At 37.3% G+C, this 14,444-nt stretch overlaps 1 pseudogene; it reads left to right on the top strand.

Moving 5' to 3' along the window:
* The first annotated feature begins 12,838 nt into the window (after positions 1-12,838).
* Positions 12,839-14,022, top strand: LOC103232903 (large ribosomal subunit protein eL6 pseudogene; annotated as a pseudogene).
* Positions 14,023-14,444: the final 422 nt, after the last annotated feature.

The following is a 14,444-nucleotide window of genomic DNA, read 5'->3' on the forward strand; positions in this document are numbered from 1 at the left end:
TGAACAGATGAATGAATGAAGAGACAGAAAGAAAACTGGCATTGCTTAGTAATAAATAGGTTTAATAACAAAAAATTAATGTTACTCGAATTTAAAAAGAAAAAGTAACTAGAGAACTAAAGAAATTGCTGTTCTTCAAGAGAACTATATTGAACAAGAGAAAATTCTTGTTTTTGTAATATTTCTCTAAGAGTGAAAGAAAAAAGGTAAGACAGTTATGAGAGACTCACGGTGTTTGTGTCCACATGATTAGACATTCAACCTTGCTTTATTTATTTATTTATTTATTTATTTATTTATTCTCCCTCTCTTTTGTACTCTATGGACTGTTTTTTAAATTGTTGCAAGATTATTTTTACTTTGTCAAGATTTACTTATTTAAGTTTTCGTTCTGGACCCATATTTATTCCTGTAACTGTTTTTCTCAATTTAACATCTAAAGTCTCATTATACTATGTGTTCTACATTGATCAATTAAGTGGTTCCAACCACCCTCTTGCAAGGACAAAAAAGAAAAATATGTCTGGTCTTAACAACAATACAGTAAGCCAAGAAAGAAAAATAAAATATATAAAGATTGGGGAAAAAAACAGCCCTCATTACCATTCATTGTGTAGTAATTTTATTCCCTAGTTCTTCATTGTGATCCTTCCTTTTTTCTTGGGTGGGGTGGTGGATTTCAGTATCAAGTAGTTAAAATGTTCTTCTCTCAACCTATGTCTTGAATAATGAGAAGAAAATGTTCTTCTCTTTGTCTTTGCATGTTTGAGAATCCCTACTAAATTTATTAGCTCCATAATACATTTTTGTTCTCAGAGTAATTCATAGCTTTCCATCTCTCTTTATAAAAAAATCATGTTGGATGGTATGTGTATTTCATTAAATTCATGTCCTTATTGAATTACTCTATAGTGCAAGCATTTTTAGATTTCTTGTATTCTTCAGATCTTAGTTTTCCCAGAATGTGTTTATCCTTTGCTGTTTTTCATAGCATGTTCTTTCTCTCCTGTATTGTTGTCATTTCTGTGCATAATGATAATGACAGGATCCTTTTTAAAAAATGCTATTGATCCTAACGTGGCTGGTTTTAGCCAGACCCCTAATTGGCTGTGATTAGTACAGATGGGTTCTTGTAGACACTCCTCCAAAACTATTTGTGACATTTATCTTCTCTTCTAAGCTGCATCTAATGCATTTGATGTTGCATTCTCTGTTCCATTTTAATAGCAGAGGCCTTGGGGTGGGGGAGAACCTGTCTAAGAAAACCTTTAGCTCTTTGTTGTAGACCTGAAAACTATTCTTTCCCCTCCCAAGTTTGAATAAATACTCCTGGGGTCTCATTCTCCCAACTCTACCTGTTGCCTCAAAAATTGGCAGGCCCCCGGCAGCCCCTCCCAGTGTATGCAGGAGCGTAGTGTATAAGGGCTTCTGCTCTTGATGGTATATTTCCTTGACTTTTCTTCTCAAGCTGCCTACTCTACCTGCATCTCCCCATGTTTTAATAGTGCCTATTAAATGATGGCCCATCAGCATTGTTACTGTCATTCCTAAACTGATTTTCAAAGGATTCTTTTTTTTCTGTCAGATAAATCATTTAGGAAGAGATTCATTTGAACATTCTTGTTTATAAGCCGAAGAAGGGTTTCCAAAGAGGAATAGTTTGAAGATTGACAAAAATGGGGATAATTTGTGAGAGTGAATGCCTGGGGAGTATCAGAGAACACCTAGAACACGCAATAAGAGGATACATAGAAGGGGAACTTTTCCTTTGAGACAGGAAGGGAAAGACATATGGCTGAAATGAGTGAATTTATATAGAGTTGGAATTTCCTCTCGGTGGCTTCTTCTTCAGGTAACCACAAAGTCTGAGCACTGTCAAAAATACTTCGGGGGCCAGGCATGGACTCCTGGTGGATTGCCTGAGCTCAAGAGTTCGAGACCAGCCTGGACATCATGGTGAAACCCCATCTCTACTGAAAATATAAAACAAGCTAGCCAGGCATGGTGGCGTGTGTCTGTAATCCCATCTACTTGGGAGGCTGAGGCACAAGAACCACTTGAACCTGGGCGGTGGAGGCTGCAGTGAGCTGAGATCGTGTCACTGCACTCCAGCCTGCGTGACAGAGCAAGACTTTGTCTCCAAAAAAAAAAAAAAGGGCATGGTGGCCAGTGCCTGTAATCCCAGTGCTTTAGGAGGTCTAGGCCGGTGGATCACCTGAGGTTAGGAGTTCAAGACCATACTGGCCAACATGGTGAAAAGTTGTCTCTACTAAAAATACAAAAAAGTTAGCCAGGTGTGGTGGCGGGCACCTGTAATCCCAGCTACTCAGGAGGCTGAGGCAGGAGAATAGCTTGAACCCAGGAGGTGGACGTTGCAGTGAGCCAAGATTGCACCACTGCACTCCAGCCTGGGCAACAAGAGTGACACTCCATCTCAAACAAAACAAAACAAAACAAAAAACCCAAAACTTTCTGTTTGGTTTCTCCTCCACCTTTCCTGTGACTATCAGCTTTACACATTGTGTCAGGAACACTTTCTGGATAGCTAATAGAGGGTGAATATGCTTATATTTTAGGAGCCAGTGACATTCAGGAATGTTGTTGTAGACTTTACTGAGGAGGAGTGGAGACAACTGAGCCCACCACAGAGGAATCTGTACAGAGAAGTGGCGCTGAAGAACTGTAGGAATCTAATCTACGTGGGTAAGAGCCATTTTCTTTTGTAACTGAAAATCTTCCTATTTGAGGGTCTTTGCTTCCTCAGTTATTAACAGCCATGCGTCTTCATAGCATTTTACTCTGCTGGGCTTATATAGTCCCCAAAACCAAAGGTTTTAAAGTCTAGTTGGCCCCCAAGACACAAGATGTTCCAAATACATTTTCCCCCAGGTAAACTGTCTTTATTTTTAAAGAGTTGATATTAGGAGCTTTCTGTACTAATCCTTCGTTAAACCTCACAGTAGCCGTCATTCAGTGAACCAAATACTAAGGGGTTAGGGCTGAATTTTCAGATATTTGTTATATCTTTCTTTCCCCATGGGTGGGCTGTCATCCCTTCAAAGCCAGTGTTATCTCCCAGCTGGAGCTAGAAGAGGAGTTGTGGATGATGGGCTGGGCACCCCTAACAGTCACTTGTCCAGCTGAGAAATAGAAGCATGAAGTTCTTGGAATTGGTCAGTGAAGAAGGCATTTCTTACAATGTTGTCTGAGGAATTCATCTCATAGTCACATCTGTTTTAACTTATTCTTTATCTTGCTATCCTATTAGTTTCTCCTTCATATTTCTCAGAGGAAGATGTGTTATTCCTTAACTAAGTTCACATTTCCTTTTGTTTTCAAACTTCCTTCCCTCCTTTACTCACCCATCTCTTCCCGCTCGTCTCTGTTCTATGGCTTTGCAGGCATGATGACGCCTTCTTACTCCAGCATTCTCAGCTTTGTCTTGCACAGCCTCCTTTCTTTAGGCATTTAGCTTTTCATGAGTCTGTCACCCAATAAATAGAAATACACATACTGTACATTGTCAATCTCACTGCTTCAGAGCAAGATTTGGTTAAAACTTCCTACAAAGGAGTTTAGCCACATGTATCAAGAGTTTTAATAATACCCTTTTAGTCATTCTTCTGACAGGACACCTGTCTTGTAGATATCATAGAGGTCAACAATGAGTCATGAACAGTTCTGTTCCCTTGGCATTGTAAGTACGTGATTTCAATATCATGGCATTGTGTATGCAAATTATGCAATATCTAAACATTGAAAAATTATAATGTTATTAGAAACATGATAGTCACAGAAATTTTCAATGATGTGGATAGTGCATTATGTAAAGAAAGATAGGAAATTTTAACTACACTTAAATTTAGCAATAGAGGGAAATATTTAAATCAAATAACACTTATTATATATTGACTCTCCTCCCACCTTTAAATGCAGTTATTATGATAGGCTATTAAGTGTAATTTTTCTCCTTATTTTCTACCCAGGCATTTCCTAAGACTTGCTATTTCTGTCCCTCCTTCCTACTTCAGTGTGCTGACATCCTTGTGTATTTTGGCTCTTTTGCCCCCATTTGTTCAACAAACATTTATTGGACACCATGCAGGAAAGGATCTAAAGGGAGCACTCCAAGATGTTGAGGATAGGGATTGCTGTTGAAGCTGCAAGTGATTTTTCTTTCCTTCTTTATTCTCTTTCATTTATTCTAAACTTTCCACAATGGGCATATTTTCATTTAAAAATCCAACAGAAAGAAACACTCTGTATGATATATACTGTTACCATGTGCATTTTTCCATAATTCCTTCCTGATTAAGTTCTTTTTGCTTCTCAACCATTATTTTGGTTTCTAAAGACTGTCCTTCTACTGAAATTACTTATTCAGAGGCAACCATTAAATTTCTTCTAAAAATAGGCTAACCTTTTTCCAGCTTTCTTCATCTTCAGTCTTTCTGACATACTTTGATTTGCCATTTTGATTATTGACTTTGGGTATAATAAAAGTGTATTGTGGAAATTTTAGAAAATACAAATAAGCAAAAACTGAAATTTGAAATCAGTGATCTCATGTCTTGGAGAGAGATAACTCATGGGCATATGATATGTTTATTTATTATCTAATATCTAGAATAATCATTAGTCATCATATAAAATAACTGACAGACATTTAATTTTATGGATTTATCATTACTGATTAAATTAGGTACCTGAGATTGAACATTTAGGTTATTGCCAATTTCTTCCTTTTATAAATGATACAGATTTAAACATCCTTGTAACTGTCTTGCACATTTGTTCCATCAGAGCTTAGTATAAAATTCTTAGAAAATGAACTTTTTGCAGCCAAGATGATAAATAATAATCACTTAAAGCTTTTGTTAACATGTTGTTGATTTTTTTTTTAAGAAGGGCAATACTAGTTTGTTTCCCTATCCCTCAGTTATACCTGCATGTGGCCTGGAACACATTACAGTTCATGGTTTTTCATTACATTTTTATTACTGCTGAATTTTTTACATTTTTCAATGTAGTTACTGACCCTTTACTTTTTATGTTTTATAAATTGTCTGATCTTCTCATCAACCCATTTTTTCATTAATGTGAAAATATGTTTTCAGGATACAGATCTGCATTGTACAGTACTAATGCATTTGGCTCTTAAGGCAACTGAAACATGGCCAGTTCTCATTGGGATATGCTATGAGTATAAAATACACCCCAGATTTTGTAGACTTAGTAAGAAAAGAAAGACTGTAAAATATCTCAATACTTGTTATACTGAATCCCTGTTTAAATGATAATATTTTGGATATATTGGGTTGAATAAAATATATTCTTAAATTAATTTTACCTGTATTTTCTTACCTTTTTAAATGTGGCTACTGGAAAACTTAAAAATAAATGTGTGCATCACAGCACTTGTGGCTCTCATTATATTTCTGTTGAAAAGCAGTGATACAAATAGTAGATTCCTGTATATTTTGACTACTTTTCTCTTTTAGCTTTTTTTGAGTTCATTATTATTACAAAAATAAAACATGCTTGATTAAAACATTCAAACCATATAGAAATTTAAAAAAATACAAATCCGCTATAAAAAATCTTTCATCCCGGCCAGGCATGGTGGCTCATACCTGTAATCCCAGCATTTTGGGAGGCCAAGGCAGGCGGATCACGAGGTCAGGAGATTGAGACCATCCTGGCTAACACGGTGAAACCCAGTCTCTACTAAAAATACAACAAATTAGCCAGGCGTGGTGGCGGGAGCCTGTAGTCCCAGCTACGCGGGAGGCTGAGGCAGGAGAATGGCGTGAACCCGGGAGGCGGAGCTTGCAGTGAGCGGAGATCGCACCACTGCACTTCAGCCTGGGTGACAGAGCAAGACTCCGTCTCAAAAAAAAAAAAAAAATTTCATCCCTCTGTAGTTCCAGTGATAGCCAGTATTAAGCCATTGAGTACAGAATCTGGGATATGTTTTGCTTATCATAAGGTTTATGTGTGAAGCCACATTATCCCTAATTTTCTACCCTCAGCCTGCGGTTACCAGAGGACTGAAAACTCAGCCCTATCTTCTGAATTATTCCTTCCCTCCACCTAGGTTGTATAGGCCGCTTAGCCCCATGGGGATTTCTAAATTTTGAAAAGTAATGGCCTTCTTTTTTTCAGAAAAAAGCAATTTTATTATAATAGACAATTTTTTTCTAATACAATAGTGAAACACTACTTATTTGTATTAATGATACCAAGTTGAGTCTTCTACTCATCTCGGGCTTTGCTGATGCTAATCACAGTTATGCACTGTTAAAAATGAAGCTCCTGTCTTTCCAAGAATTTGTCCTAGGCTCGAGCTAACTGCTAACTCAGTTGAAGTGATATTGTATTGGTGGTGACTATATCTTGTGCATTGGTTTGTATGTTTAGTTTATTTATTCCACAGGGATCTGTTGTTCAATGTGGTTGATTTAAATTCCAAGCTTTAATTTTGTAATTTAAACAACATACATGCACATGTGTGCTTGTAAAGACAGAAGTCTGCTATTGGTCAGAATCATATAGACTATGTCACAGATAAGGAAGCACCTGCTATTGGTTGTTTCATTACTATGGAGAAGACCTTGCCACCTAAGTGAAACAGTTAAGGGATGGGTTTAGGATGCAGATTTGCCCCTATTGCACAGGAGAAATCCCAGGTTCTATGTGGGTGATGGGAATTTGGATTGAGCTGATAAGGGTCAGTCTAGGAAAATTTCCCCTAACATTCTTCAGATTTTTCTTATTGCATCCTTCACAACTTGTCTCAGTTATTGGTCGAATCTATTTTTTTCTTCCTGATTGGAGATCCCATCTTTATCAAGTGCTGTATTTCCATTAATTGATTCAATAAATGTGTAATGAGTCTTGCGTCTGGAGATGTAACAGTGAAGAAGACCTAAAAAGTGCTTTCTTTGAAAGAGCTTACATTTGATCTGGGGTAAAGGGGTGCAAAAATATGGAGGAGACAAACAATAAATAGAACGTTAGGTAATGATGACAGCTTTGGTGAAAACAAAACGGGATATTGTGAGAAAGTGACTACAGTGAATGACTACTTAAGACTGGGTGGTAAGGGAGGGCTTTTTCAGATGGTATCATTTAAGGTGAAGCATGAATGACAGAAAGGACCCAGCCCTTCAAAAACCTGGTATGAGAGTATTTCAGATGCTAAGGCAAGAAGAGTAAGCTTGGTGAGGGTGGTACTAGACTGCTAAGGAGTGAGATCCGGCCGGGCGCGGTGGCTCACGCCTGCAATCCCAGCACTTTGGGAGGCTGAGGTGGACGGACCACGAGGTCAGGAGATCGAGACCATCCTGGCTAACACGGTGAAACCCCGTCTCTACTAAAAATACAAAAAAAAAAAAAAAAAAAAAAAAATTAGCTGGGCGTGGTGGTGGGCGCCTGTAGTCCCAGCTACTCTAGAGGCTGAGGCAGGAGAATGGCATGAACCCGGAAGCAGAGCTTGCAGTGAGCCGAGATCGCGCCACTCCAGCCTGGGCGACAGAGCGAGACACCGTCTCAAAAAACAAACAAACAAACAAACAAAAACTAAGTGAGATCCAAGAGATAGAGAGGGATTTGGTCTCATAGAGCTATAAGAATCCAGGTGAGGATCTGAGATAGGAGGGCAACATCTGGATTATGGGGAGCAAGAAGATCCTCAGGAGACCTTTTGGGGTAGTCTAAGCAAAAGATGGTGAGGGCCAGGGCAAGAGTGGTGGAAGTGAAGACAGAGATAAATAGAGTTAAGATACAACAGGGCAGGATTTGATAAAGTTGACAAGAATCTTCAATTATTAAATGTAAGAGGTAAGCTAAGGAAGGGATATAATACTTATAAGGTTTTGGTTTGAGTAACTGTGGGGATAGTAGTGAAATTGACAGAAATGGGGAAGAACATAAGAACATGTTTGGGGGAGCTGCAAATCAAGAATTCTGTTTTGCACATGTTAAGTGTGAGATGTTCATTGTACATCTGTATGAGTGTGTCAGATAAACAGTCGGGTAAAAGGCCAGAGTTCAGGAAAGGAGCAGGCGTGGAGGTGAATTTGGAAGTCCTTGTGATATAGATGGTAATTACAGCCACAGTACTGGATGCTGAATGAAATAAAGAGATAAGAGGGATTCCAGGACAGACCTGTGGGTCAGCCCATTTGCTTGGACCTTCTGTTATTCTGGGTTACCTATAATCACTAGCTAAGTTTCTCGACATTATTTCTTTTGGATATTTATGTGTATATTTACCTTTCACCTGATTAAAAAACCTGCAGAAGGTTTGCATGGCACCTCAACATCTCCTGTAATTTCAGGGCTCTTTATGACCTGGCCTTCCATAATCTAACCCTTTTCCATCTTAGCCAATCATCCTGACATCCTCTGTGGATACACTTACTTGTGTTTGAGCCTGTTATGTGTCTTTCATCTTTTTCTGTTGTCTTAGAGTTGAATTTAGATTCCATTTTCCTCATGAAACATTTGACTTCTTCAGTCCAAACAGACCACTCACATCTCTAAACTATTACTGTAGTTACAGTCTTACTTTTAAATACTTATTATTTTTTATTTTCACAGATTATAATATACATGCTTTCTTTTCAATCCAAAAGAAAAGTTATTTGAGTTAAGTATACACGTGGCTTACAATCATACATAGAAAAATTCAATATCACTGATCATTAGAGAAATACAAATCAAAATAACAATGAAAAACTATATCTAAATGAACTAAGTATCCTTTAAAAAGGCAGAAATGGTTGGAATAGGTTAAAAACAACAAAACTACATGCTGCTTTTAAGAAATGAACTTTAAACATAAATTCACAAATACTATAGACAAACATGTTTGAAAAAGATACGGCATGCTCATCTTAAAAGAAAGCTGGAGTGGCTATATTAATAACAGGCAAAGTAGATTTCAGAGCAAAGAATATTGCTAGAGGTAAAGAAAGAAAAATGATATAATCATCTCAATCGATGCAGAAAGGCATTTGACAAAATTTAACATTAATTCCTGCAAACAGTATTAGAAAGCACCTTCCTGAATCCAATCAAGGACATATAAAAATAAAAGCTACAGTTAACAGCAACTGACATTATTCTTAATAGTCAAAGAATGAATGCATTCCCCCATGGTTAAAAAAAAATGGATGCCTCTGTTCTATTCAATAGTATTGGAGTTTCTAGCCAATGCAATAAGGAAAGCAGAAGAAATAAAGCACATGGAGAATGGCAGGAAGAAGTAAAACTGCCTTTATTTGCAGATTATGTGATTGTCTACATAGAAAATCCCATGGAATTTACAGACAGGCTGCCTGACTTAGTGTTAAAGGCGTGCCCAACACATACCCAGAGGCCCTTGGCAAAAACTGAGAGACTTTGCTTCCCAGTGTTTAGAGAAATCTCTCCAATAGTTTGCTGACCACTAAGTGAACTGATCCAGTACTTCAGTACAACAAAAAATACAGACTTTACAGATTTATTTCAGAAATGTTACTAAAACGATGCTAAATAATCACAATAACGAAACCTGGGGCAGGTGGGCAAATCTGATTTCCAGAGTTGCCATGTAATTTAAAGTGTCCAGTTTCCAACAAAAATATATTAAGAAGCATGCAAGTAAATAAGAATATATGGCCCAAAGGGTGAAAAGCAGTTAGTAGAGAATTGTTCTTGAGGAAATCCAGACATTGGGCTGACTAGACAAAGACTAAGTTGGCTATTTTAAATCAGTTATTTCAAAGAGCTAAAGGAAACCATGTCAGAAGAACTGTAGGAAAGTATGAGTGCAGTGTCTCAGAAAATAGTAAATATTGGATCAGGAAAAATAATCAGTACTAGGCCTAATAAGTAGGTGATGAAATAATCTGTACAACACCACCCTCATGACATAAATTTGCCTATGTAACAAACCTGCACATGTATCCCTGAACTTAAAGTTAAAAAAAAAAATAGAAAAATTTTTTAAAGAACAAAATAGAAAATCTGGAGTGGACAAGCACAATAACTGAAATAAAAAATTCACTAGATTGGCTAAATAGCAGAGTTGAACAGTCAGAAAAAGAATTAGGGAACTTAAAGTTAGGTCAATTGAAATTATATAATTAGAGTAACAGAAAGAAAAAGATAATGATTGAAAACTTCCAAAATTTGATTTTTTAAAAACACCAAAAGCTCAACAAATTCCAGAAAGTATAAACTCAGAAATACATCATGATAAAAAATTTGATAGACCTAACATCAAAGTATGTTCTCCAAACACAATGGAATAAAATTGGGAAACAATGATAGAAGAAAATTAGAGAAATTCACAAATATGTAGAAATTAACCAACATGCTACTCAAAGGACAGTAGGTCAAAAAATAAATCACAAAGGAAATTAGAAAATACCTAGAGATGAAGAAAAAGAAAACACAACAAAACCTATGGGATACAGCTAAAGCAGTGCTCAGCGTGAAACACACAGCTGTAAGCACCTATATGAGGAATAAATCACCAAAATTTCACTACAAGACAGTAAAAAAGAAAGACCAACTAAACTCAAAGCAAATGGAAGGAAATAGTAAAGATTAGAGTAGAAGTAAATACATTGGAGAATGGGAAAATGTAGAGAAAATCAACAAAGTAATACTTTGTACTTTGTAAAGATTAGGAGAATTGACAAACTTATAGTTAGACTCACCAAGAAAAGTAGAGAGAGCAAAAAAAGAGAAGGAAAGGGAGACAGAGATGGAGAGAGAGAGACACAAAATATTCAGTTATTACAACTGGGCATAAAAGGACATTGCTGCTGACCTTACATAAATAAAAGGATTATGAGGAAATAAAATTAACAATTGTATTACAACAAATTAGATAACATAGATGAAATGGAAAAATTTCTAGAAACACAAACTACCAAAGTTGACTAAAGAAGTAATAGAAACGTGATTCATGTATTTTGAAAAAGTTTGGCAGTTTTTTTTTAAAGAAATATGATCTGATTATTCCATTCTTAAGGATTTAGCCAAGAACAATATATGTTCATACAAAGATTCATATATTAATGTTCATTGCAACTTTATTTTAATAGCCAAAAAGTGAAAACAACCCAAATTTCTATCAACAATTGAATGGATGTGTTATGTTCATACTTATTATTAAGCAATAAAAAAGGAATGAATCATTGATCAATGCTACAATATAGATGAATCTGAAAGTAATTATGCTGGATGACAGAAGACAGAAAAAAGTACACACAATGCATGATTTCATTTATATACATTTTAAAGAATGCAAAATTTCACAGAAAGCAGATCAGCGATTATCTGGAGTTAAAGAGTGGGACAGGGATGAGTGGGAAGAAGGAATTGCAGAGACACACAGGAAAGTTTTTGGAGTGATATAAATGTTTTTATTGTCCTGATGGTTTCACAGATATATACATAGAGCAACCTATGAAACTGCACACTTTAATTATGTTCACTTTATTGTATTTCTTTTGTGCTTCAATAAAGCTGTTTAAAAATGACATATGCGGCCGGGCACGGTGGCTCACACCTGTAATTCCAACACTTTGGGAGGCTGGTGAATGGCGTGAACCCGGGAGGTGGAGCTTGCAGTGAGCCAAGATCGCGCCACTGCACTCCAGACTGGGCGACAAAGCAAGACTCCGTCTCAAAAAAAAAAAAAAAAAAAAAGACATGCATGATTTAATCAGTAGCTATAGAAATGCTCATTTTTAACTGACCTTTTGGAAACCATCAAATGTATGTTGAGTATGGGTGTCTGTGCCTGTTTTAAGGTTTTTCATTTCTCTCTCTCTCTCTTTTTCTTTTTTAAGAGGCAGTCTTGCTCAGACTGTAGTGCAGTGGTGTGTGATCTCAGCTCACTGCAACTTCCGCCTCCCAGGTTTAAGGGATTCTCCTGTATCAGCCTCCCGAGTAGCTGGGATTACAGGCGCCTGCCACCACGGTGGCTAATTTTTTGTATTTTTAGTGGAGATGGGGCTTCACCATGTTGGCCAGGCTGGTCTCAAACTCCTGACCTCAGGTGATCCGCCCGCCTCAGTCTCCAAAAGTGCTGGGATTACAGGTGTGAGCCACCTTGCTCAGCCTCATTTCTCTTCTTAGTAAAGCATTGTTCAAGTAAAATCTCTGTATCATAATATCCATCTATCAGACACTGTCTTCATCCTTTGAATCGTGGAACTTTTATCCTCAATTGGCCTAGATTATTGTACCAATTTCTCAGCCACTTTTCCTGTGTTCCTTTGCTTTAGTTTCATATGTATTTTATTTTGGCACTAGAAATGATAAGAAAGCTAGGGCCTCCTGAGGGCAGGATTATATGAGATTTCAAATAACTTCAATAGAGATAATGATAAAGGAAACTATAGAAAATAAACAATTGATAAGAAGTAGGGGAATACTGCCACCTTTGGACTAGAGAGAATAGTTAGCTTCATTTTTCTTTTGTTAAGCCTTTTTGTGAATCTTGAACTTAATAAAAATATTTCTCATGGGCCGATATCATGCCTTTTTAAAATACACTTTTAAGTTCAGGGGTACATGTGGAGGCTTGTTACATGCCTATGTAACATACATACCTATGTAACAAGTGTCATGGGGGTTTGTTGTACGGATTATCTCATTACCCAGGTATTAAGTCTAGTATCCATTAGTTATTTTTTATTTTCTCCAAGTGTTCTCATCATTTAGCTCCCACCTATAAGTGAGAACTTGCAATGTTTCATTTTCTGTTCCTGCGTTTGTTTGCTAAGGGTAATGGGACGACAACCTAGGCAATACCATTCAGGACATAGGCACGGGCAAAGATTTCATGATGAAGATGTCAAACACAATTACAACAAAAGCAAAAATTGACAAATGGGATCTAATTAAACTGAAGAGTTTCTGCACAGCGAAAGAAACTATCATCAGACTGAACAGGCAACGTACAGAATGGGAGACAATTTTTACAAACTATGCATCTAGTGAAGGTCTAATATCCAGCATCTATACAGAACTTCAAACTTCCAAAAGAAAACCAAACCACCCCATTAAAAAGTGGACAAAGGACATGAACAGATACTTCTCAAGAGATGTCTCTTTCCCATCTTGCAAGATGGTGGGTGAAAAAGTTGAGAAGCCAGATACTAAAGAGAAGAAACCCGAAGCCAAGAAGGCTGATGCTGGTGGCAAGGTGAAAAAGGGTAACCTCAAGGCTAAAAAGCCCAAGAAAGGGAAGCCCCATTGCAGCCGCAACCCTGTCCTTGTCAGAGGAATTGGCAGGTATTCCCGATCTGCCATGTATTCCAGAAAGGCCATGTACAAGAGGAAGTACTCAGCCGCTAAATCCAAGGTTGAAAAGAAAAAGGAGGAGGAGCTTCTTGCAACTCTTACAGAACCAGTTGATGGTGACAAGAACGGCGGTACCCGGGTGGTTAAACTTCGCAAAATGCCTAGATATTATCCTACTGAAGATGTGCCTCGAAAGCTGTTGAGCCACGGCAAAAAACCCTTCAGTCAGCATGAGAGAAAACTGCGAGTCAGCATTACCCCCGGGACCGTTCTGATCATCCTCACTGGATGCCACAGGGGCAAGAGGGTGGTTTTCCTGAAGCAGCTGGCTAGTGGCTTGTTACTTGTGACTGGACCTCTGGTCCTCAATCGAGTTCCTCTACTAAGAACACACCAGAAATTTGTCATTGCCACCTCAACCAAAATCGATATCAGCAATGTCAAAATCCCAAAACGTCTTACTGATGCTTACTTCAAGAAGAAGCAGCTGCGGAAGCCCAGACACCAGGAATGTGAGATCTTCAACACAGAAAAAGAGAAATACGAGATTACAGAGCAGCGCAAGATTGATCAGAAAGCTGTGGACTCACAAATTTTACCAAAAATCAAAGCTGTTCCTCAGCTCCAGGGCTACCTGCGATCTGTGTTTGCCCTGACGAATGGAATTGATCCTCACAAATTGGTGTTCTAAATGTCTTAAGAACCCATTAAATAGCTAACTACAAAAAAAAAAAAAAAAGAAGAAGAAGAAGAGATGTCTTATGAATTATAAGTAAAAATTCTTTGAGGTTCTTCATTTTTTTACTTTCATTCCAAAGCTTGACAGATTTACCACTATAATATCTTGCTTTAGAATAACTTGTGTAATTGCCCATGAAATTCCCAATTTTTTAGTTAACTATATTTAAAAATCTACATAAATATGCATGGAGCAAATGACTCTTTTTTAGTTATTCAGAAATTCTACAATAATTTTAAATATAACACCATCTCATGGATGTATTAATATAGGATCAGAAATATTTTTTGTGTATGTTTCATCCACAGTTGAATAAGACTCCATATATCTGAGTACTCCAGGACTTTAATAATTTAATAAGAATGTGTAGACATTGCGGCCATAGGCCATGCTT

The sequence above is a fragment of the Chlorocebus sabaeus genome, chromosome 5 (assembly GCF_047675955.1).
Source record: "Chlorocebus sabaeus isolate Y175 chromosome 5, mChlSab1.0.hap1, whole genome shotgun sequence".
NCBI classification, from domain to species: Eukaryota; Metazoa; Chordata; class Mammalia; order Primates; family Cercopithecidae; genus Chlorocebus; species Chlorocebus sabaeus.